The sequence below is a fragment of the Falco peregrinus genome, chromosome 5 (genome assembly GCF_023634155.1).
Source record: "Falco peregrinus isolate bFalPer1 chromosome 5, bFalPer1.pri, whole genome shotgun sequence".
NCBI classification, from domain to species: Eukaryota; Metazoa; Chordata; class Aves; order Falconiformes; family Falconidae; genus Falco; species Falco peregrinus.
In genome coordinates this window covers 113,371,060-113,393,428 of record NC_073725.1, presented here as the reverse complement: position 1 = coordinate 113,393,428, position 22,369 = coordinate 113,371,060, and the positions used below count along the sequence as shown (strand labels likewise).

The window sequence follows — 22,369 nt, the reverse complement described above, 5'->3', positions numbered from 1 at the left end:
CGTTCTCATATATAGATGAAAGCCACAAAGAGCTGTCACGATCATTTCAGATCAGGTTTGACTCTGTACTTGTCTGAACTCTTGGAATGGCCTTTGTGAGAGGTATTCCCAGATGTACCAGGGCAGTGAGAGGACCAATTTGTTGAAGTTAATACCTTTGTTTGTTTTTGTTTTGGCTGAGGGGCAGCCATTCTGTCAAATCCTGTCATGAAAAGGGAAGGACAGGACTGGTCCAGAACATTTTGAAGCACACCAACATGCTCTAGCCAGCACCAGTGGAACCCATCACAGCACCAGGGCCGGCCCGTGTGCCACAGAGCGGGGGTGGCGGGGGCTGCGCGGGGGGCCCTGCTGCCAGCCACCCCAATGACCACGTCCCCAAGGTGGGAGTGGTGCTGGGGGAAGGAGTTGAGGCTAACAGTGATCTCTGTGGCAGACTGGCTTTAGTTTCTTCTTTCTACGCAGAGGAACGTCAAGAGCTGCGTGTCTTTTAACTGGGCTTTGCAGCCCTGCAGCAAGGAGGCACTGGGTGTGTGGGGGGGTGGGCACAGCCCCCCGAGGAGGCTGGGGGTGGCTGGGTGGTCCCCCGGGACGGGGCTCCTGGATGCCCCGGGAGCTGCCTGGGTGTGCGCGTCACCCTGCAGGGTGATTACTAGTGCTCACAGAACAGGTCACAGATACCCGCGGCTTAACGAAGCTTAGCAGGTCAGATTGCTTTACCCAATAAGCTATACATAGACTTTTATCTTATTATATTGGGAAAAAAAACCCAAACCCTCAACAAACCAGAAGTAATTCTCTCAAGGTGATTAATTTCTAGGAAATATGTATCCTAGTTGTATTATCTGCTGAGCTATCAAAAGTCTTTATTTAATAGTGTGTTAAAATTTTGTTACCCCTTTTTAATTGTTGAGAGTGATTGAACCTTGTCCCACTGTTATTTCCCTTTATGTTAATCATTTGCTTTTACTAGAGTAATATATTAAATAATATTGGTACAGGCTTCAATTCTTACCCATTTGTTATAGTCTTAAAAAAGACTGCAATGATAGCTACTGTGTCAGTCTAAATGAGATTTACGGTAAGGATATCAAGGTACGTATGAAAACCCCATATATTGAAGAATGGAAGCTTGAAGAAAGTCTTAAAAGCAGGATGTGTTTTCTTATTAATATTATTAACTGGCCATATTTGTACTTTAATTCTCTGCTATTATTTATTATTGATTACTCTGTTTGAAATATGACTGTTACAATTGACTAATTTAAATTGAATCATGCTGGGATTCTTTTTTAAGGTGTAATCCAAGGTCATAGCGTGACCTAGCTAGGGAAAGGTGGTGCTTAACTTGAGGTTCATACCCATGTTGTAGTCATACGAAGTTTCACAGTAAAGGATGCTCCCTCAGATGCATCCTGGCTTTGAATATACTTTTCAAACTGAAGAGAACTGCTTTCCCGTATGGACCATTAGCCAGTAAGAAGGAAAACCCACCTTTATGAAACTGTTAGTATATTGCATCAGTCATATCGGGAGAAGGTACCAAACCAAAATTCTTATTCTAAACTTCTCTGTTTTGCTCAGGGACAATAGTTTTGGTGAGGTAGAGAGATGGGTCCGTGTAACCCATCTCTGTATACAAAGTTTCAGCCTTATTTCCAAACATACCTGAAAGTGAAGCTGTTTGAAATCTGTAGTCTGATGCACACTAATGTGATCCTTTTCAAACTGTAGAATCCTGTAATTCAAATTTAAATGTCTGTATCCTACCATTGCCTGTAGGGACCTATAATCTCTGCTAAGACCAAAAAAGCAGTGATACAAGACCAAAGAGGAAGTGTAAGTTGCTTCCAAGACACAGAGGAGGGAACTTGTATAGTGGAAAGCCACAAATTATTCCAGTCCCCGTACTAGTGCTAATATATTATGTGAAGTAAACAGATTAATGCTACAAGCCATTTGGCACAAGTCCTGTTTCAGAGACTGGCACAATTATAAGGTTTAAATGTGTACTGAATGAAAGGATAATTCCTAAGTATATTGACTGTCTCATTCTTCAGTTCATAAAAGTTGTGGCACCCTCAGAAGATTGTTCTTTAAAGCTCCGTTAGGCCAGTTCACTGGCTAAGATTTGTTCTGAGTGTCAAAAAATTCCTTCTCTCATCTATGTGTGATATGGAAGATTCCGTCTTTAAACTAAAAACGGTGGAATGCTTGTTGTAATACTCTTTTCATATTCTTAGGAACATCTTAGACTGTTGAGATCATGAAGAAGCTGAATTCAGCTGTGGATTTAGGTTTAGCTGTACGAGATGTTGCAGATGCTTCCTCTGGCAGATACAGATCACTTTGGAGGAGACCGCTGAGATGTTTCTCTGTCATTGCTGTGGGTAGGCAGTGGCAGTCAGCCAGGTTTACTTACACTTTATTGGGAAGCTCAGGCTTATTAAAGCTTCTTGCAGTTGGCTCTGCTTTCCTCAGGTGGTGTTCTTGAAAGAACCTAATGACCTTTTTTCCTGCTTGGGCGATACTGAAAGTCTGGTTTTGTTTTCTGAGCGCTACTGCTGTGGCACAAAGGGGGACAGCAATGCCAGCCCAACCCTGTAGACTTCTGGTCTTTTGGGGCATGGCTGTTAGGGAATGGAAGAAGGAAAAATTGTGTATTCATAGAGAGCAGGTGGTAGAGATTGAAGGATGGGAGGTAACTGCAGTGTTGGCTGTCCGGTAGGTTTCCTTTCAGATATTGAGAAAGCTGGGATTCTGATCTAGGAAGTGAGCCGACTGGGACGGCTATAATATATCAGTCAGAACAAGCAGTAATTTGTACAGTAAAATAAAAGCGGCAGATAGAACAGAACAGTTCAAGGCAACTATGAGATTGTGGGTTTTAAACGCGTGCTGCTTATCGCCTGACCTTCATTACTTCACCGAGTAGACTCAGGTATGTGAAATACCTTTTCCTCAAGGGCAGGAAAGGGTTAACCAATCAAGCAACTTATAACTGCTGTAATTTAAAGTAGTGAATATACTTATTTTATAGCTAGGGAAATTGAAGCACAGTGGGATCAGGTGACCTACTAACATCTCATAGTCAAGAAACAGCAGGGTAAGTCCTTGGATTTGAGTGTTCTGAGGTCCCTCTCCTCTACTTCTTTTATTAGGTCATGTTGCTTCCTGGGATAACAACATGTTTGTGCAGTTTGGAGATGCAAGCTGTTTCTTTGTGGAAATATTACTGCAGAATGTTACAAAACTGGAGAAACACCGAGCCTGAAAACAGATTTAATTCTTGTTTTAAAATGTAGCAAATGAGATTTAAAAATATGAAAGGCTGCCAGTCTGCTGTTCTAGTTCAAGTATCTGGGTTGTGATCAGAAAAATATTAGAAATCTGCTGCTGATTTCCAGTACTGTTTCTCTCATTGGGCAACCTCACTGAAAAGGAGGTCTTGGTCCCCAGGATCCTGAAAGAGGAATTAAAATAATGTTCATGCATTTCCTGTCATTAATTATCTCATAAAGACCTTGAAATGTGCTTCTGATGTCTATCACCAGCATGTATAGAATTAAATTTTTCTCCAAAGAAATTAGGTAGACTCTTTCTTTTACCTCTGAATATTTTCTGAATTGTCAGTTGAAGTTTCACCGGAGAAGTGATTTTTCAAGTCACTTTCAAGCTCAGCAGCTAAAGTCTCATTCCTTTCACATGCTGTAAGCATTGTTGTGTTTTTTAAAATTAGTCCCAAGAAGCATCTTTCTGTTTTCCTTTCCATTTTTCTGCTCCTTTTCTGCTCCATTTCCACTCCTTGCCCCCAAGTTAAGGTGTTAAATTGTTCTTCTGTCAGAGCTAAATAATATGCCACTGGATGCTTTAATAGCCGTGAAGATGCACTGATGAATCTACATTTCAGTAGAGGTGCCATTCAAATATTAAGTTGTTTTGCAGTGCTTTGCTATTAAAAGTTATGACAAAATGTACAGAAAAATCACCAGCTAACGCTGCAGCCATTTTGAGTTGCACATGCTGAAAGCCAAGCAAAGAGGAAAATTTTACTTTTGTCACAGTTGTGTTTGAAAAAGTAAAAAAAAAAACCAACCCAAACCCCAACACAAACAGCCCAAACCAAAAGAGAACCCTTTAAATTCTGAGGTCAGAATATTACTATTGGTACTATTTACTGGATGGCCCGTTTCTGGGGGTGGAATTGCCAGGCTTAGCTTTGGTTGTAAGGTCCCAGTGTATCTACCTGCTACGTACGGCAGGTATTCCCTGCGTGAAGTGGGGTTGTAACTTCGAGGGTAGCGAGCACAGACTAAGCCCTGCAGCTGGAACCTCATTCTTTTTGCAGGGACCAGATGATTTCCTGGCATTGACTTGCAGCAGCGCTGGTGTTTAGCAGCAGCAGAGAGGATCTGTGGCATTTCTGAAGAGTTTGCACTCTAAGTAAGGGCGGATATGATGTGACTTCATTCATAGCATCTTGATGCAAACTCAGGGCAAGCTCCCAGTGTCGTGCACGTTGCCGTGACATCATAGTTCATTCCTTACTCCAGCAAGAGCATTTTCTGGGGTCGAGCCCTGCGTTAGTGGTTGGCCTCCTGTTGCCCAGGTGGCCGCCGGGTGACAGTGTAGTGATGAGGGTAGAACCAACACTCGCAATACAATATAGGCGGCACGGTGAACAGGCTCCGAACTGATAAGCCTAGCAAAAAGGTTAATAGCTTGTTCATCTTAGGTGGTATGGTACTTTCAGGGCCCTACATTAAATGAGCACTGGGAATATTCATGTGAAAAATTGTTCAGTTGAAATGGGTATATAATAATATGTTCAAGCTAGAATTTCTTTTTTCCTCTTGAACATTTTTTTTTATTATTATTTTCCTCCTGCTCTTATTCCCTTGCCTATTCTGTTAATCAAAAAGAAGAATCAGAGTATTTCCTGATTAAGTAAAGTGTAGGAATTACAGTTTTCCTACCTGGATTGGCTTCTGTAGTATGACACGCAGTCTTTGAGAGCAGCAGTCCTCAAACTGGCTACAGTCATATGTCTGGAACAAATTTCTGTACTGGGCTTAATTTCTTTAAACTAGTCTTCCCTTCGTCCAGGGAAGACAGGTTAAAAAAATCTTTAATGTGTTTTGGCACTGTGTCAATCAACCTTTTATTGCTTTTCCATTTATCTTTAAAATTTGTAAACCCCCCCCCCCAAAAAAAAAAAAAAAAAGAATTTTGGTAGCCAAATAATTGCAGATTATCTTAGTGTCTTCCTGATTTTCTGACAGAGCAGTAGAGGTCACCAGCCTTTATGGTTCTCGGACTTAAGCAGAACACATCTTAAATATAACACTTTTTTGTTCTGTTTGAGTCTGTACTCCACACTCTGTAACACTGCAGTTTGTACTAAAGACTTGCTAAGGAAAAGGGGACACGTCTCTGCTTAATATAACACAAAGTCACTGCATACAGTGTCCTGGCATGCATGTAATCGCCTGTAGCTTTCAAATGATAAAGGCAGTTTCACATGAGAAAAATCTGCATCGATCCAAGTCCCAATTTACATTTTACTTCATTAAAAAAAATTGATCAGCATAGATAAAACTCCTGATCAATGATCCTAGCTCTTTTTTTTTTTTTTTTTTTTTTTTTTTTAATAGCTTCCATTTTGGTGCAGTGCAGTACAGACTTTTGGTTTAACTGGCTGAATTGATATTCTGAGCAGCAAGTAAGGCAGGATGACAGAGCATCAGCATAGCTACTCCTATTAGTGCTCAGGGAGGTACGCTTACTTGCAATTGCCCACTCCGTCCAAGCCAGGGTGAAGTCACGAACCACTGCTGTCCTAGGATACTACTGAAAAGATTCTAACTTTTATGTATGCTCTTTTACACATACTGCAAGAAAAAACTGATGGTTTTCTATGTTTAGTCACTGTCAGGATCGAACGTACCAGGTTTGAGGTTGCAGAATTTGAAGTTGCAGTTTGAACAGGGCACATGTACTGATCACAATTTACTTTGGGGGGGGGACGACACCCAAACTACCACACAGCAAATGATACAATGTTTAAAGGACTGATGCCTCTCTCTGTCTTGTTTGTAGTACTTGGATTTCCTTTTTATTTTTTTTTTATTTTTTTTTTTTTGCACAGCCATAACACGGTATTCCATTGAAAAAGCCTTTTACATTTCAGAATCCTGCATGTGCTAATAATTCAAAATAACAGGTAATTTTTTTTTTTTTAAGGAAAGAACAGAGAATAGATGGAAAGAAGCTCTAACTAAGATGCCCCGATTCCTCAGGGTGTAAGGCCGTTACCAGGAGGCAGTGCTTTATTTTATATGGTTTAAAAAGGAAAGGGCAGTGTGGTGTCACCGCATGTGCTGCTGTGAGCCGCGCAGGCTGGCGGGTGCTGTGCGGTGGGCGCTGTGCGTGGTTGCGTGCTCCTGCCTGGGGGCTGGGGTGCGGGGGGCAGGGCACAACCCCGCCCGGTGCAGCGGGGCCCCGGCGGCCCAGCCGTGCGGTACCGACACGTTCGGTGCGGCCTCCCCGTGCCGCAGGGCAGAGCGCGGGGGGGGCAGCGCGGGCCGTGCGGGGCGGGGTGCGGGGCGGCACAGCCGCGTCTGCTGCACTGGCCGCCCAGCCCGCGGGTTCGCGCCCGCCCGCCGCCCCCGCGCGCCTGCCGCCCCCGCGCGCCTGCCGCCCCCGCGCCCCTGTCGCCCCCTCCCCTTCCTCCTGCCCCAGTAACAGTGATGGGGCCTGACAGCCCTCGGCCTGGCCGGGCTCTCCCGGTCCTGAGCCAGTGGCACGTTCCTGGTGGCTTGCCATCTTCCGTTGTTGCCATTATCCCAAGGGAAGTATTAAAATCACAAACAACAACATGGTGGTTCGGCCCGTTTTTTCCTCCCGACAAAGCGTTTCCCCCCGGCTGCGCCCGCCGGTGCCCAGGCCCCTCCCGGCGGCGGGCCCGGGGGGGGGGGGGGGGGGGGCGGCAGCCCCTGCGCGGGGGGGGGGAGGGGGGGGCGCGGCCCGCGCTGCCCCCCCCACCTGCCCGCCGCATGGTACGGTCTGCCGCGGCGCGCGCCGCCCGCATCAGCCCCGCGCAGATGCCCGGCGGTGGCCGCTGCGCCGTGCCAGTGCGGCCGGGGGGGATGCGCGCTGCTGCCTCAGCCCAGTAAGTACCGACAGCGCTGCATGGCAGTAACCATTGGCAAGAATAACAATAATAAAAAAAGGAATCTCTCCCCGTTCCGTTCTGGGCTTGTTTATTGGGCAGCTGGCTTCCCGCGGGGGGGGGCGGGGGCGGGGGGGGGGGGCTCCGGGGGGCGGGGGTCGCGCCCCGGGAGTCCCGCGGCAGGTAATGCTGCAACCTGGGGCAGCGTGCGGGCAGGGCAGGCGCAGGCTGCATGGCTGCAGGGCACTCTTGCATCAGCAGCCAGGCACCCGGGGCTGCCGCCGAGGAGTCGGGATGAGCTTGTTGTTTGTGAAACGTACGGGCTTGATTTCGATTAAATCCGTTATTTAGCGGGGAGAAAAACACGTGGAGCAGGTTTTGCGTTCGTCGGTGCTGGTAAGGATCGGCTGTGCCTTTTTTTCTTCCAGAAGCGAAGTGCAGAAAAGACACTACAATGTGAACAGTGCAGTTTGACTTTTTTTTTTTTTTTTTTCCCCCTAACTTTAAGTGATGTTCTCTTGTGATAGACAAAGACGTTTCTGGTCAGGAAAATATGTAATCCTCAGCTGGGTTTATTTATAGAACTGCTTATAGTTTTTCAATGTGTATGTCTGAAAGTAAAGGGCAGACAGGTTAACCGCCCCCCCCTCGCCTTTCTGTTGAAATGGATTAGAAAAACTGGTAAAGAAACAGGGAATTTTATGTAATTTCTTTTTAAGCATGAATGATGCTTCCTTTTGGGGCGGGGGGGGGGGGGAAAGGGAAGGAAAGGCTTTCTGTGGTGTATGGTATGGTAACTAAATATTCTGACAGATAGATTTATTTTTTTTTTCTGCTTGTTTTACATATTTATTTTTTTTTTAAATAGAAGAATCGGCTCCAAATCCCTGAATGCTGCATGGGAAAGCTTTTGGCCGTTCATGAAACGTACAACGCTTTAACAGAAAACATAAGATTACAGGAGTCATTTCCTATTATGTAAAGGGAGATTCTGTGCGTTTGCTGCCTGCCTGCGGCGCTGGCTGCATCCCTGCCCCGCTGGCTGCATCCCTGCCCCGCTGGCAGCATCCCTGCCCCGCTGGCTGTATCCCTGCCCCACAGTCCTGGGCAGCGGGCGGGTGCTGCCCCAGCCTCTGCTTCCCTGACTTTAAGTTGTCCTATACACGGCGGGGCAGTTGCTTGTGCATTGCACGTCGCTGGCGAGGACTGAGAGGATGGCTGTAGGCAGTCCTGGGGCACTTAAGCAGCCAGGAGCTGATGCTTAGCCCGCTCCTTGCCATACCTTCTGGAAGGTGAGTATTGAAGTTGCTAAAAGGGAATGCATATTCTTTCAGGGTGAAACTGTTCGTTTTACCGTTTGCATGCATTCAGAGAGCTAGCTGCATGCTCATTAGGACTTCTGGTCATTTGACCTCCTGATTGCATTCTGTTCGGGACTGTGAAAGGATTGCAGAGCGATTAGACAAGTTAGGATGTTGGAAACATAGCTGGCATGCTTAATATGGGAAATTTTTTTCCCAGCTTTTATTGCTGGGATTTGTGGTTAGCGTTAGATATATGCAGTATGAAATTGATAATGAGGGCTTTTTGTTAGTCTTTGCTCAGTGAAAGCAGATTACAAATCTACTTCATAGTCCACATGTTTTTTTTTTTTATGTTGAGATGTGTTTTTGATTAGCATTTAATTTGTGAGAGGTCATCCATATGCATGACTAGCTCTTGTACCTTGCTCTGAAATAACTGTTTGACTCAGGTATCCAGCAGGTCTTTGATCACATATAGCTTTAACTGGGTTCATGTTCCTCTCATTTTAATCAAAATTGGTACCTGTGAAAAAGTATTTCGTATTTTCCCTGTGGAGCTGGTAAAATGACTAAGTTTGTGAATAAGGCAGCAAAATAAGCCTTGTAGATAAGTTGTGTATAGAAATGCAGCATGAATGTTTTTTCTTATTTTTTCTTTTCTTTTTTTTTTTTTCTTTTTTGTGTGTGCCCCCTTTTTCATCCTTTTCACGTATCTATTTTCATTTCTGTGGAGAATTGATTTTGGCCCACATCAATGGTAAATATACTTGCATTTTCACAGAAAAGGTAATTTTTTTTTTCTGTTGCAAATTGAAACTGAATGATGTATCTCATGCTTTCTGCATATATAAAAAGGTGCCATGCATGTATATTGAAACAGCTTGGAAGAGTTTCATGCTTCTCAGTAGGATTACCGGTTACAGAAGACATGGTAATGATGAACTAGGTATCATACTGTTCTGTTAAGAGCTTCCATGAAGTTACTTTTGTGAGTGCTTTTTTTCTTTTAAATTTCATATCATGTATCTAGGGAGCGGTTTTGAAGGATTATTTTTTCCCCTTTCATCTTCCCCCAGCATTTAAAATACACAGCTTATCTTTCTCAGTGCTGTTGAATTTGGGATGCAAACATTTTTTTAATCATACTAAAAAAAATGTATTCCTGTCTGAATACTGAAAATGTAGGCATACTTTCTGCTAATATATAAGAATGTTACAAGTGTTTTCTTTAATTTCATCCTGCAGTTCATATTGTCAAATATCAGTTGTGTACGTAGTAATTCCTTGTTACATTTTGAAATAAATGTAGAAGTCGTGACCTTGTAACTATCTCTCCCACTCGCTGAAACCCCATTATACTGCAGTAGGGCTCCAGCAGCTGATAGTTTTGTAAATTGAAGCCACCTCCTTTTAATAAATGTAAATACTTTTACAGGTTGGACTTAAAATAATGTTCTGAAGGCATGAAAGCTGTTTATTTGATTCACCTGACTGTGGAACCTTGTAGAGAATAAGCTTTTGCCTTCTGCCAGATTTTTCATTATGTTTTCAAGGAGAGACAAAGAAGGGTATTACAGATCACTGGAATTTAGCAAGTATTGCTGTGCCTTTCTGGCCGATTGTTGAAAGCGACCAAAAATGAATTACATTCATATTATACATTCTCTGATCAACTGATAAAAACCTCCATGATTAAAATTATGTATTTCTGAATAATTTTAATATGTCAGTTGGAATAGGGGTTAAAAAACCCCACAAAACGCCAAGGATGGTTATGATTAAATAATCTGCTCCTAGAGAGGTGGGCTTTTTAAATTCATATATTAAAATGGATTGCTAAAGCTTAAGACAGTCTCCCTCATCCTTTCATTAAGACTCTTTCCTTGTTGAGCCAGGAGGGTAGCGATGAATCCACTGTGAATGGAGGCTCCCTGGCCGTACAGCTCAGTTGCAAATTGAGCAACAGAAATTGTGTGACCAGTATAGTTCTGCTGCCTCTGCAGCACCTGCAGTCCAGGCGTTGTGCTTGCCATTAGGAAATCTCAGCTTGGATTCAACTTGCCAGGGCTTTATTACGCATGGCAGGGATGCTCAGCATTGGAAGACTGTATAGAATTTATCCTTGTATATCACCTATGTATACACTGTGTTTGAAGACGATATATCCTTAGTGGAACAGTTGCGTAATAGAGCAATAGCTCTTCCTAGATAGGTTATGTTTTGTATGGTAGATTGTTTTATATATGGAGGTAGATATAATTAAAGGATATGTAGGCTGATATGGGTTATATAAGTATAGAGGCTTTAATTTCATAAAGCAGTGAAGATGATCGATAGTATTTCATTGTGATTTTTATTTTAAGGTTTGGGGCCCTTTTGTACAGAGCATAAGCATACAGTACAATTTTAAGAGCTGTGGGTATTTTGTTTGAAGTTTTACTCAAACTTACATGTCTAGGGGAAAAAACATGCTTTTAATGTTATTTTGCTTGATATATGACCTTGTTTTCTGTCTTAGAACTGGAGATTTGCAGCTGAAGAATCACCTTATAATAAAAGGGTTGGGAACGAGGTATATTTTGAAATAGGCCAATAATAGGAAAGTAGTTCTAAGAGGCTGGCATCTCTGCAAAATGCAGGATGTGTTCCTTTATGACACCGCAAACCAGTGAAATATGAAGATTCGGAAGTGGTGTGGGATGCCTGCTTAAATATCAGACTTTGCATAGTTGAGAAACAGTAACTAAGTTACAAAGTACTTCCCTTCTACCACATCGTGTATGAGCAAGTTCATCCTGTTGGCAGTATGTTTTTCCTTGTTTTTAAAGTAGCCACTGCACAGTTAAAGCTTACAAGGATCGTGCACCAGGCTATCAGAGAAATCCTAGAAGCAGTTCATGCGAAAACCTAGAAGAGGACCAACAGTAATAACTGTGATCTATTTGGAAGAGTTTGTGCATTTATTACCTATTGTCTCCTTGCCACGCATGGCGAAGGTGAGATGGGGGAGAAGCTAGCTGATTTTAGAGTCACAGAATCGTGGAATAGTTGAAGTTGGGATGGACCTCTGGAGATCTCCAGTTCAACCCCGCCTGCCCAAGATGGAGTCACCTATAGCAGGCTGCTCAGGGCCGTAGCCGGTCAGGTTTTGACTGTCTCCAAGGGTGGAAACTCCGCAGCCTGTCTGGGTAACCTGTGCCAGCGTTTGACCTCCCTCACAGTTTTGTCATCTTTAAATGGAATTTTCTGTGTTTGCTGCCACTGCCTTTTGCCTTTCGCCAGGGACCACTGAGAAGCATTTGGCTCCATCTTCTTTGCTCCGTCCCATCAGGTGTTTATACGCACTGATAAGGTCCCCCTGAGCCTTCTCTTCTCCAGGCTGAACAGCCCCAGTTTTCTCAATGTGCAGCGTGCATGTCAGATACTCCAGTCCTTTTGTCATCTTTGCATCCCGTCATTGGACTCGCTCTGGGAAGTCCATGTTTCTCTTTTCCTGGGGGCTCGGTACCAGACACAGCACTCCAGACATCCCAGCAGCGCTGAGTGGAGGGGAAGGCTCAACTCCCTCGCCATGCTGGCAGTGCTGTGCCCAGTGCAGCCCAGGAGGCTTTTTGCTGCCTTTGCTGTGGGAACACGTTGCTGGCTCACAGTCAACTTTGGGTCCAGCAGGAACCCTGGGGCCCATTCTGCAGGGCTGCTTGCCAGCCAGTTGGCCCCAGCCTGTCCTGCCTGGGGTTATTCCTCCCCAGGAGCAGAAGTTTGCTCTTCCCTTTGCTGGACATCCTGAGGTTCCTGTCGGCCCAATGCACCAGTCCACCAAGGACCCTCTGAAAGGCAGCTCAGCCATCTGATGTTACCCACCGCACCTCCCCATTTTGTATCGTCTGGGAACTTGTAGAGGGTGCACTCCCTTATATCATCCAAGTCGTTAATGAAGACACTTGGCGATTGTATTGCAAGAAATCACTTGGAAGGAGAGAATTAGACCTGGAGCTGCAGTTGCAGGTTTAGCCCAGCATTGAAGCACTGTGTTACTAAAAAATGCCAAAATACGGTCAATATCCTGGATATGTTTACAATTAAGAGTGTGAAAGTTGCAATATGGAAGTCCAATACATTGCATCAGCATCCTCGATGCACTTTGGTTTATATAAAGTTTTTTGAGGACCAAAAAGAAAAATCAGTGATTTAGGTTTACTAAAAGCTTATTTTATATACTAAAGAATGAAGACTCACAGTTGATGAAGTAATTTCAATTGATAATTTCATTCACTGCATTTCAATTAAAGTGAGTTAAAAATAAAACCGTATGAAATGAATTAAAAATAAAATGAGTTTTAGTCCAATATGATTTGAATCTTGCTGAAAAATTATCACACAGAATGAGGAAACAGGATAGGGAAGATACTTATCTGTTAGATGCTGGGCAAAGAGACTTTCCAGTACAATCATCTCCCATCCAGTTCACTGACCTTCCTAGCTCCTGACCTCTGGAAATTAGGCATTTGAGGTAAATGACACTTCTCGTATATACACTTCATGTGAGAAGATTTTTACTTGGACAAGAGCTGTCTGCAGTATGAGAAGTTATCTTCCATCCTTTCATTGGTATTGTGCTCCATGGTACAATTCAGTGCAAACTTTGTACCTCGGTTTAGGATGAGATAAATGTCTTCAAGGATTCCTCCCCCTGTATCCCCCAGCCAAAGTCTGAAAAGACAATTCCCACCTTGCTAGAGACAACGGTCTGTATACTACAACTTTAAAGTAGCGGTTAAACTGCCCATTGGGTTGGTTTAACAGTTAATTTAGGGAAAAGCGAAGTCCCTCTACTTGCTACCGTAGTGCTGTCATTTATAATAGAACGGAAATTTTATACTGGCCTTTAAACATAAGGTCAGATAGAGTCAGTCTTATGAATTCTGGGAAGAGTGTACATAGAAATACCTCAAACTTTTTCCATTAGCCAACAGGCTAATTGAAGCTGATCCAGCATAGGAAGAACCACAGGTGTTGGCTCGTGCTGGCCATGAGCGAGAGCTTGTGTCGGGGTGAAGGGGCTCTGCCCAGGAGAGCGGAGGCAGCCAGCTGGCAAAGGGAGGCAGGGAACGGCAGCCCGGACCGGGTCTGGATCTGGGGTTTATTCAACATCCAGCAAGTCTAGAGCTTTTACCCAACTTGATCTCACATGCAGGCCATCCTAGGCATCCCCTGGATTTTGTCTCCACTCATCTCTCAGCTCTGGGATCTCCCCTTACTTCCAGGGTCTTTTGTCAAGTCTTAACTTTTTTGATCCCAGGCGCCCTTCTTTCCTCCGAGACGCCTTCTCCAAGGACCACTGTTGTTCAGCCTCCTCTTCCTTCTAGGACTTGAGGGGCCTCCGTTTTCCAAATCTCAGTAGCTTCTGTGCAGAAGCACAACACGTGATCAGCCCCTGTGGTGGTGCTGTCCCATGCCTCCTTATTAACTGGATGCCCCACTGTAATTTAGTCCAGGTATTATCAAAACTTGCAGCCAGCCCGTTCAGGTGGAAGCCAGCAAGAAGCAGGCTCACGCATGGGTGGCACACAGTTTAGGACATACTTACAGCCTCCCACACATCTAATTATGTGCTGCATTCTGCCTTAAAGGCATTTTTCACCTGCAGCTGTAGCACACCTCCACAAATAGGAACGGTGAGAGACTCCATTCCTGTTGCCTTGATTGCCTCAGGCCATTGCCTTTGGAGAGCAGCCCTTGCCATCCAGTGGCTGGGTTGAAGTAGGCTTCCATGCAGTAGTGGACCTTGAGAAAAGTGTTATGCTTTCCAGAAGTATGGTGACTGTTTATTTTGGTGCATGCAACATGTATCGTTTGTCTTCCAGGATGGATGAGTATATTGTAATGGTCATGCTCAGCATCCAACTAACCTTGACACAAACATTGATGCTGATGAAGCACAATAAAAATATGCTGCTACCATTACGACTTGTCTTTCAGAATGGTACACTTTGTGTCACAGAGGTAATTAGAAGCGAACAGTGTTCCTAATAAACTGTTCCAGTCTCCTTGGGAAATGTGTGATCCCAAATGTCAGGAGGCAGCATTGATTTATGTCCTTTGTAAGTTAGTTTAGGAAGAAACTGTTGTCCTGGCAGCAGACAACTATTCAATTTCACACTGTATGCTTACTACGTTCCTGTCCTCTGCTTGAATTATAATGACGATTTTGCACGTCGTTCTAAAAATATAGCAAATGATGTTGTTGTTAAGGGACCAGTGAAATAGAATTGCAATGAAATAATGATTTTGTGTTGCTGTTCATGAGATGAGATTGTCAGCCTCCCTCCTCCCCAGTACCTGAAAGAATACCTATTTATGAATAGTTTAGCTAACCTAGGAAATTCGAAGAATTTCACACAGCTTTTTAGATGCAATGCAAATTCTTGCACTACCCAAGGAAGGCATTTGCATTATGGTAGGACTGGTTGCCTCTGTAATGCTGTAGTGGTATATTGTTATGCAGGAGCTGCAGGATAAAATGGTAGTGCTGAATCAGCACGACTGGATAAGATGGCTGAAAATGTCATGAAAACATGACTGTTGGAGCAGGAGGGTTACAGGAGTAATGATATGCCTAATTTCCATGCAGTATATCTCCCAGCTTTCCATAGAGGTTTGGGGGCAAGCTCTTAGTTTTGCAGGTTCTGTGTTTCATACTATGCACTTGGTGCCTCTTTCGTCCCCACCCTGCGGTGGTTTTGCACTGGGCAGGGCAGAGCTCCTTGTCGCGGAGGGGGCTGCCTTGTGTGTCTTGGATTGACCTGAAAGAACATGAAAGGACTGCCCTAATATTTCTATTGCAGGATCAAGAATGCCCCTTCAGGGCACAGGGGTTTTGAGCTGATGTTTTATTACTAAGCATATGTGGGGAGCTGTTTGTCCCCAGGGCACTCAGGGTATGCGTATGCACCACTGTTTGCAGAATCTTCTGTTCATTTGATTTTAAATCTTGTTTTGCTCCATCCAGAATAGTATTGGGCATTTCTATCTGTCCTGCCTAGTGCTTCAGTACCAGAGATAGGTACGGAGTGTGTGTGTGGGGTGGAATTTATTTACATGTGTGGGCTGAAATGGGAAGACAAAAGAGGGGAGTGTATCTTTTCGAGGAATACATGATATGACAGTAGGAGACATGTAGCTATGAGACCACTGGAGTCTGTTTCAAGTGAAGGTCTTTCAGGATGCAGGTGGACCCGGCTGGTACCTGAGTGGGGGGGAAGCTTGGGTGGGCCAGCTGCTGCCTGCGGCTGGTAACAGGCTTGACCTTGGTGAAGGGACAGTGTGTTAATTGAGACAAATTGTGCTCATGCTGTTGAAAAAGATACTCTTTGCTGCAAAGATTGAATTGCTGCCTGTTTCTCTGGTTATTTTCTTAGGAATTTTAAGAAACTGTAGTTACTATGCCATTCCCTACCTTATTATGGATCCTCCCCCCTAGCCCCCCAGCAATATTTACAAAATAATAAAAAAAGAACCAACAACCTGAGGAAGGGACGCATAAAATCTGCAATGCAGAAATAAGATTATATATTTATCTGACTTCTCATGTAGACAGATGATTAATATGGTACCAACTACAGGCTTTATAGCTTGGTATATCATTAAGGTTCCTTGTAACGCTAATGTGAAAAGATAATAAATTGTCCTCTTCCCTGCCCTTGTCCTCCTTTTTCTAGTTTAGAAATACACTTAAAAGTTTTAATCTAAAAACATGATTCTGATACCAGAACTGAGAATGGAAAAAAATGAAAGAGAAAATGGAAGACATCTAAAGTATTTTCTCTTGAACCTTTTGAAGCATTAAAATTGAGTGCACGAGGTCTTAACATACAAGCCTCATTTACATATCTTATTTTCGATTAAGAGGGTGTCTTTAGAAATATTGCTAGGAAAGTATTTGGAGGGATTCCCCCCCCACTTGTTAGAGAAAACTGGAATATAATTTCTTAATTAGGTCCAGTTTTCTTCTTGTTTCCCTTCTGTATCTTATCTGGAACAGATGAAAGCTGCAGATATGGGGTGTGTTATTTTTAAAATTTTTATTATCAATAAGATAAGTAGCAGTACTTTTGGAGCTTTAATTGCTAAATCCTGAGAGAAGGATAATTATAATATTTAAAATAAACCTGAATGAAAATGCTATGAAAGAACAAATGCTAAAGTAACTGGAAAGATGCATACATACACTTCCTTTAAAACAAGGCAGTGGGAATCAAAGATTAGGGTCTATGATTCTATATAAAGCCTCTGTGCTGGATTAGTTACAGAAGGTGAAATGTAATACCTAACCCTACTCTCTCTAGGCAGAGGCATGACCCAGGGGCTGCAACAGTGGTGTAAAAACTGAAGCGGTACATTCAATTCGGAAACTGCTAACACCGAAACTGGAAACTGCAAAAGATTTTCTGCCAATTGGGCCAATTTTCATTGTGAAGCTTGCTTGATATGAGTTCTGACCATTGCTGGATTAGGAAAGGGATAAATCCTTCAATTTAGGGAAAAAATATCCATCTCTGTGTGTGTATAGATACATATACAAAAGCAGGCCAAATAGAGAGCAGTTGCGATAAAATCCTTCTTGTTGTTTAGTTTACTGTGTAGTTCAATTCAGTTCAAAGTTTTTCTTTCAGCAGTTCACTTGAAAAAAGTACCAGTTTTGTACTCCCTCCCACGCAAAAGATCCACTCCCTTCCTCAGTCATTCTTGTTTGACCCTACAGCTAGTTCTCTAGAAACTTTTGTACCAGCTGCCAGATATTTCTGTTGAGGAGTTAACCTCAGGAGCGCTAGCAACACGTTACCGTGCTGGTCTGCTTTTTGCATTTGTTTGGTAGTGAACACAAAACCTCAAAGCTGGAAGTATCAGTCAAATCAAGATTTCATATGGATTTGACTTTCTGTCCCGTGGCTCTGCCTTTTTATAGCAACCAAGTTCCACTGCGATAATAAGACAAATATGGGAACACTTGTGATTGCTTGAGATAAAAATTTCTCGGGAGCTATGGAATTAATTCCTGAAAAAAAAATTGAACAGATCATGGAATGAACCACTTAGTCCATTAAGTCATACAATGCAAAACTTCTATGGTGATGCCCATAAGGGCTCCATGAAGCTGTTTTCACTGTTTTCAGTTCAGTTTAGGAAGGGAGAGGAAGCTTCCTTGATCTTTTTTTTTTTTTTTTTTTTTAATTTGTGAGGTGAACAAAACCAAAAGGAGTCTAGAAATAGGGACTCTCTCCCAAACCTATTATTATTATTATATGACTTAAAATGAAGGTTGATCAGCTTCTACGGAAAGGTAGAAGGTGTGGTTTTCTTCTGGGCAGCCTCAGAATTATTCTCATAAGGAAAAAATATGTAGGCCAGTGACAGTGGTTTGGAGGTTTATTATGCTGCTTAGAGGATGGAAAAATTCTTGATGTAATCAAGGTACTTCTGAGGGTCTCTGTTACGGGTGGCAAATTCTTCTGTCTTGCTGCAGATGGAAGGCTTGACCCTAGAAAGCCTCACAGAGGTTTACGGTAAGAGTTTATGACTGCAGCTATAGGAGTCTGTGATGCTGGCCTTAGAAAAGGTGTTTATGGCACAGCTCTTTGGTCCTGGTGTACAGACATGACAGTAGTTGTGAGGATCTAACCCAGGCAGTACAGTAAATACATAAACAACTAGTGACAGGGAAATAAACCAACTAAAAAGGCTGTGTGTCTGATTTTAAAATCCCTCCTATGCCTTCTTACAACATGTATAGAGCAGTACAGCTGCTATCAATCTGTTATCAATCTTCATATATCTATACAATCTGCATGTCCCCAAAGCCTTCAGCAATGACTTGCCTCCCTTGAGCCTCATCATCAAAGCCCAGCAAGGTTGATTTTTAGCTCTTCATCTCTCTTAAATATATACCCATAGGAGGAATGTAATTTGCTGTGTGTCTTTGCAAGACTTTTCGAGATGAGTTACTGAGAATTGAGGTCGTGCTAGTTCAGCCTGGCAGCTGGAGTCCCTGTGCTTGGTTTTCTCCATAACCAATGTCTCCCTAGAAATCTTTGTCTCAGATTTCTTGCTTGACTGTGTTGCACAGTCTTTCGCCTTTTTTCAGTTGTATCTGTTGTTATTGCTTGTTGATCGTCTTCAGCATCATCTGCTTTCATTAGCATTTTTTAACAAAGGAATGAATCAGAATAAATCACAACTAATAGAAATATAGGAAGAGATTATCATTTTGCAAAGCTGAACTCTCTCAGAGGAGATTACATATTTAAAGTGAACAAATAAAACTTCATAAATAAACTAAATTAAACATCATCTAATTTTACTTTTGAAGCCAAATGGTTTTAATCCATACTCAGCTTCTCACATAAATATTTCCCATCTCAGATTTTTTTCTTTGAAGCATTCTTATTCATATTTAAAAATGAGAAATATGTGCCAAATGGAACCACAATTGTGCATGCTGAATAAAAGTAAAAGCTTGCATATGTTACATAATAATCTGGGAGCTGAGCAATGGAAGTGATTGCTTTTGTCAGTGTCCAGGTAGCCATAAAAATGTAAAAATTTTTAGGGAACCTAATATTTTTCTCTAAAGCCGTATGATTGGTGGCATGCCTGAAAAATCCTTCGCATAAATCCCTTATGTATAGTTCAAAAGTAAGCAATAGATGATTAGGAATCTATACATTTCCCCAGGGAAAATTCATGCAGAAACTCTGGTGGTGTGAGTATGACACAGGTGGTCTGCTTTTTGAACGAATTCTTGTTTGTGGATGGAAGACATATTTCTGCTGCATAACTGATTCTTAGAATTGGGAGCATTTAAACATGGAAATATGCTACTTTGTGTTTGGTAACACAGTTTAACAATCATCTTCTTGGACAAGAAAGAACCTTTTTAAAAAAAGTGGTAATAAGGTTCAAGAATTCTTGTTAAATGTTTCAAATAGTGTTCACAAGGCTGAAATACAATTTTAGTCCACCCGATGTTCAGTCTAAAAGCCGTGATCAAAAGCCATTCTCCAGAAACAGACTTAAACGCTGTGCTTCCATGTTCATTAAACTGTCCCAACACAGGTTGAAGGACTGACCTGTCCAGACTTCACTCCCTGAAAGTTAGTTGATAGTGGTTTTCAAACATACTTAATTTCCAAGCAAGTTAGATTTAAGATTACCAAGAACTTATTTTTGTTTAATATCGTAAAGATCAAACTAAACTAGAGTACTGAAAAAACATTTTTCATTTTTTTCCTGGTTTTAATATTAACCCATTTTTTCTGTTGTAACACATCAATTCCTGTCCAACACTATAAAAACCTTATATGTAAACTCTCTTTTCATATTAAGCTCACTAATGCTGATAGTTTTAGTAAATTAGAATTTTATTACCGCACTTAATTTTTACAGTAATAGGTGAATATAGCTTTTCCGAATATTTAATTGAGTATTTGCTGTGTGTAGTAACAACAGAGTAGAGCTTGCTAATTCTCTTCAGTGATTCGGAAGCACTGTAGATTAATGAGTATTGTGGGGAAAATGCACAGTTAAGAAATACTTGATGGACACTGAAGTTTTTAATTTTGCAATTGAAGATAGCTTTGTTCTGACTGTGTAGGACTGAACTGCAGCAGCCCTGATGGCAGAGAGGCCCTGTCAGGTATGCTGCCGTCAGTCCTAGGACTTTATTGCTGTATGTTTAAGCTGTTGTGCCAAATGATGTGGGCAAGAGCACCAGAAGGACACTGTGACTCATACCAGCTGTACCTACGGTGAAGGTCTGCCTGGCAATAAAGCTGTTTGCAATCTGATTTTTGCAAGTGCTGCTCAAGGGGAGGTGTAGGCCCCAGGAGAAGAGGTGCCATAGGCAGGCCCATGCTCGCAGTCATCTTGAAAGCCCAGCGGTTTGGAATGGGAGAACTTGATTTTTTTTTTTTTTTCTTTTTCAGCTGAAATGCAAAGCACCCATCAACAGCAAGAGGAAATGAAGGCTGGTTTTGTTTATTTGGTCTTCACAAATGGGTGTTGTAGTCAGGTCTCCTGGCTAGGAATTTTATCTCATGGCAAACAAAAAGTATGATCCTCTCTGTTTCTGAAAGCATACCATTTCACCTGAAATCAAAGAGAATTGCTAGTTCTCAAATTAAACATGCAGCCTGTGTGTTTTGTTTGGTTGGTATAAAGAAAGATTTGTGATGGTAGCATGAACATTAGTCCATTAGTGCTGCTCTACGTTTTCAGGATGTCCTTGAGTATGTTTGCCACGATGGTGAGATAATAAGAGGGATAACTTCATTAGCAGGACGCAGCAAGAGAGTGGTTCAACAGCTAGATGAAGATTTCACAAGTGAACTATTTTCATAGTCCTGCATCTTAGAAATATCACTAATGCACAAGTACTTGTCCCTAAATGATACGTTATTGGTAGGCTTATGCTTTTCAGGGTGGGAACAATGGAAGAAGTCAGGTACAATCATATATTTAAAAAAACATTAAATGAAAATTATTAGTGTTTTCTGCAAATAGTACTTACCAGATTTTGATCATTCTTGTGAAGCCTTTTGCAAAAAAAATGGCATAATACCTGTGGTATTTTTTGGTAGTACATCCGCCTGCAGAGAAAGAAACATAAAAGCATAATTTAACGCAATTTTCCAAAACAATATTTTGACTCTTATCCTGTGGACCGTAATAGTTCTGTCGCCACTGAACTCCTGGATGTATTCCAGTCTTTATGAATATACCTCTTATTTTAAACATGATTAGATTTTATCCTTCATCTCAACTATCTGTTAATTGCAACAACGGATTTTTATGTATTCAGATCATCTAAACATATTGCTTATAAGGAAGAAAGAATGATAAAAAGCCTTGTATTTTTTAATAGATAAAATACAATCTGATCTTTAGTGGTTTAGCCACCATTACATATAACCAGTATATTAATCTCTTAAAAACTGCTAACTTCTCAAGCTTTATTTATTTATTTATTTATTAAAATAGTTTGATAAGGATTTGATATTTGAATAATCAAGGCATGGAAAGTGTGGTGCTGCCTAGCATTCAGACTAAAATGTTATTTGGTCTAAACCATTAAGTATTATATTATGCACAAGATATCAAAATTTTTGTTAACATCTGTATGCATGATTCATTCACAGTAAGACAAGGTGATGCATTGGTTGCAACTTAAAACAAATAACCTCATTCCAGCAATTTTGTTTGGTTTCTAGAAAAAAATGTTTCTAATCAAGGGGAAGTAGTCTCGTATGATGCTGCAGAATTGTTTGCTAGTATTGTGCAAAGAATATTTTTACCTGTGTGTTGTTGGGAGTTAGTGGGGATACCGTAGTAAATCTGACCAAACAGACCTTGAAAAAATTGAAGCACAGCAGTTCGTGCTGCACATTGTTCTCTGCAGAGGAGCTGGCGAGCGTGGTGTTGGGTGAGGTTGCCTGGTGCGCTGTGCTGGAGTGCATGTGCATAAACCCCAGCAGAACTGTAATTCAGGATTGATGTCAGGTGTTGGTTGTGCTAGTAGTGTGTAACTGAATCCTGCAGCTTCTGATGTTATGACCAAGGACTGTCATTGGGAGACTGCTCTAGAGAGAGATATTTCATAGCAGTCCTCATGGGCCTATGGAATTTGCCCAGCTTGCTGTCTGGTGGGGGTGTGGATGTGCTGGAGGGCAGGGGACTCTGCAGAGGGATCGGGGCAGGCTGGGCCGATGGGTTGAGGCCACCACATGGGGTTCAACAGGGTTCAGTGCTGGGCCCTGCCCAGGGGTCACAACCACCCCTTGCAACACTACAGCCCTGGGGCAGAGCGGCTGGGAACTGCCTGGGGGGAAAGGGCCTGGGG

The 22,369-nt window shown here is 42.4% G+C and overlaps 1 protein-coding gene across 12 annotated transcripts in view; it reads left to right on the top strand.

Moving 5' to 3' along the window:
* Window positions 1–22,369, top strand: part of ATP2B2 (ATPase plasma membrane Ca2+ transporting 2) — a 432,035-nt gene that overhangs the window by 175,142 nt on the left and 234,524 nt on the right. Inside the window, exon 1 of one of the 12 annotated variants that reach the window (XM_055806175.1) lies at window positions 7,058–7,171. The exons of 9 other annotated variants lie outside the window; for them this stretch is intronic. The gene's annotated coding sequence lies outside the window, so the exon portion shown is untranslated. Of the gene's footprint in view, window positions 1–7,057; window positions 7,172–7,410; window positions 7,568–8,050; window positions 8,464–22,369 lie in introns of those variants that run through there. 2 more of the 12 variants (XM_055806176.1, XM_027792255.2) reach the window with 2 other exon arrangements.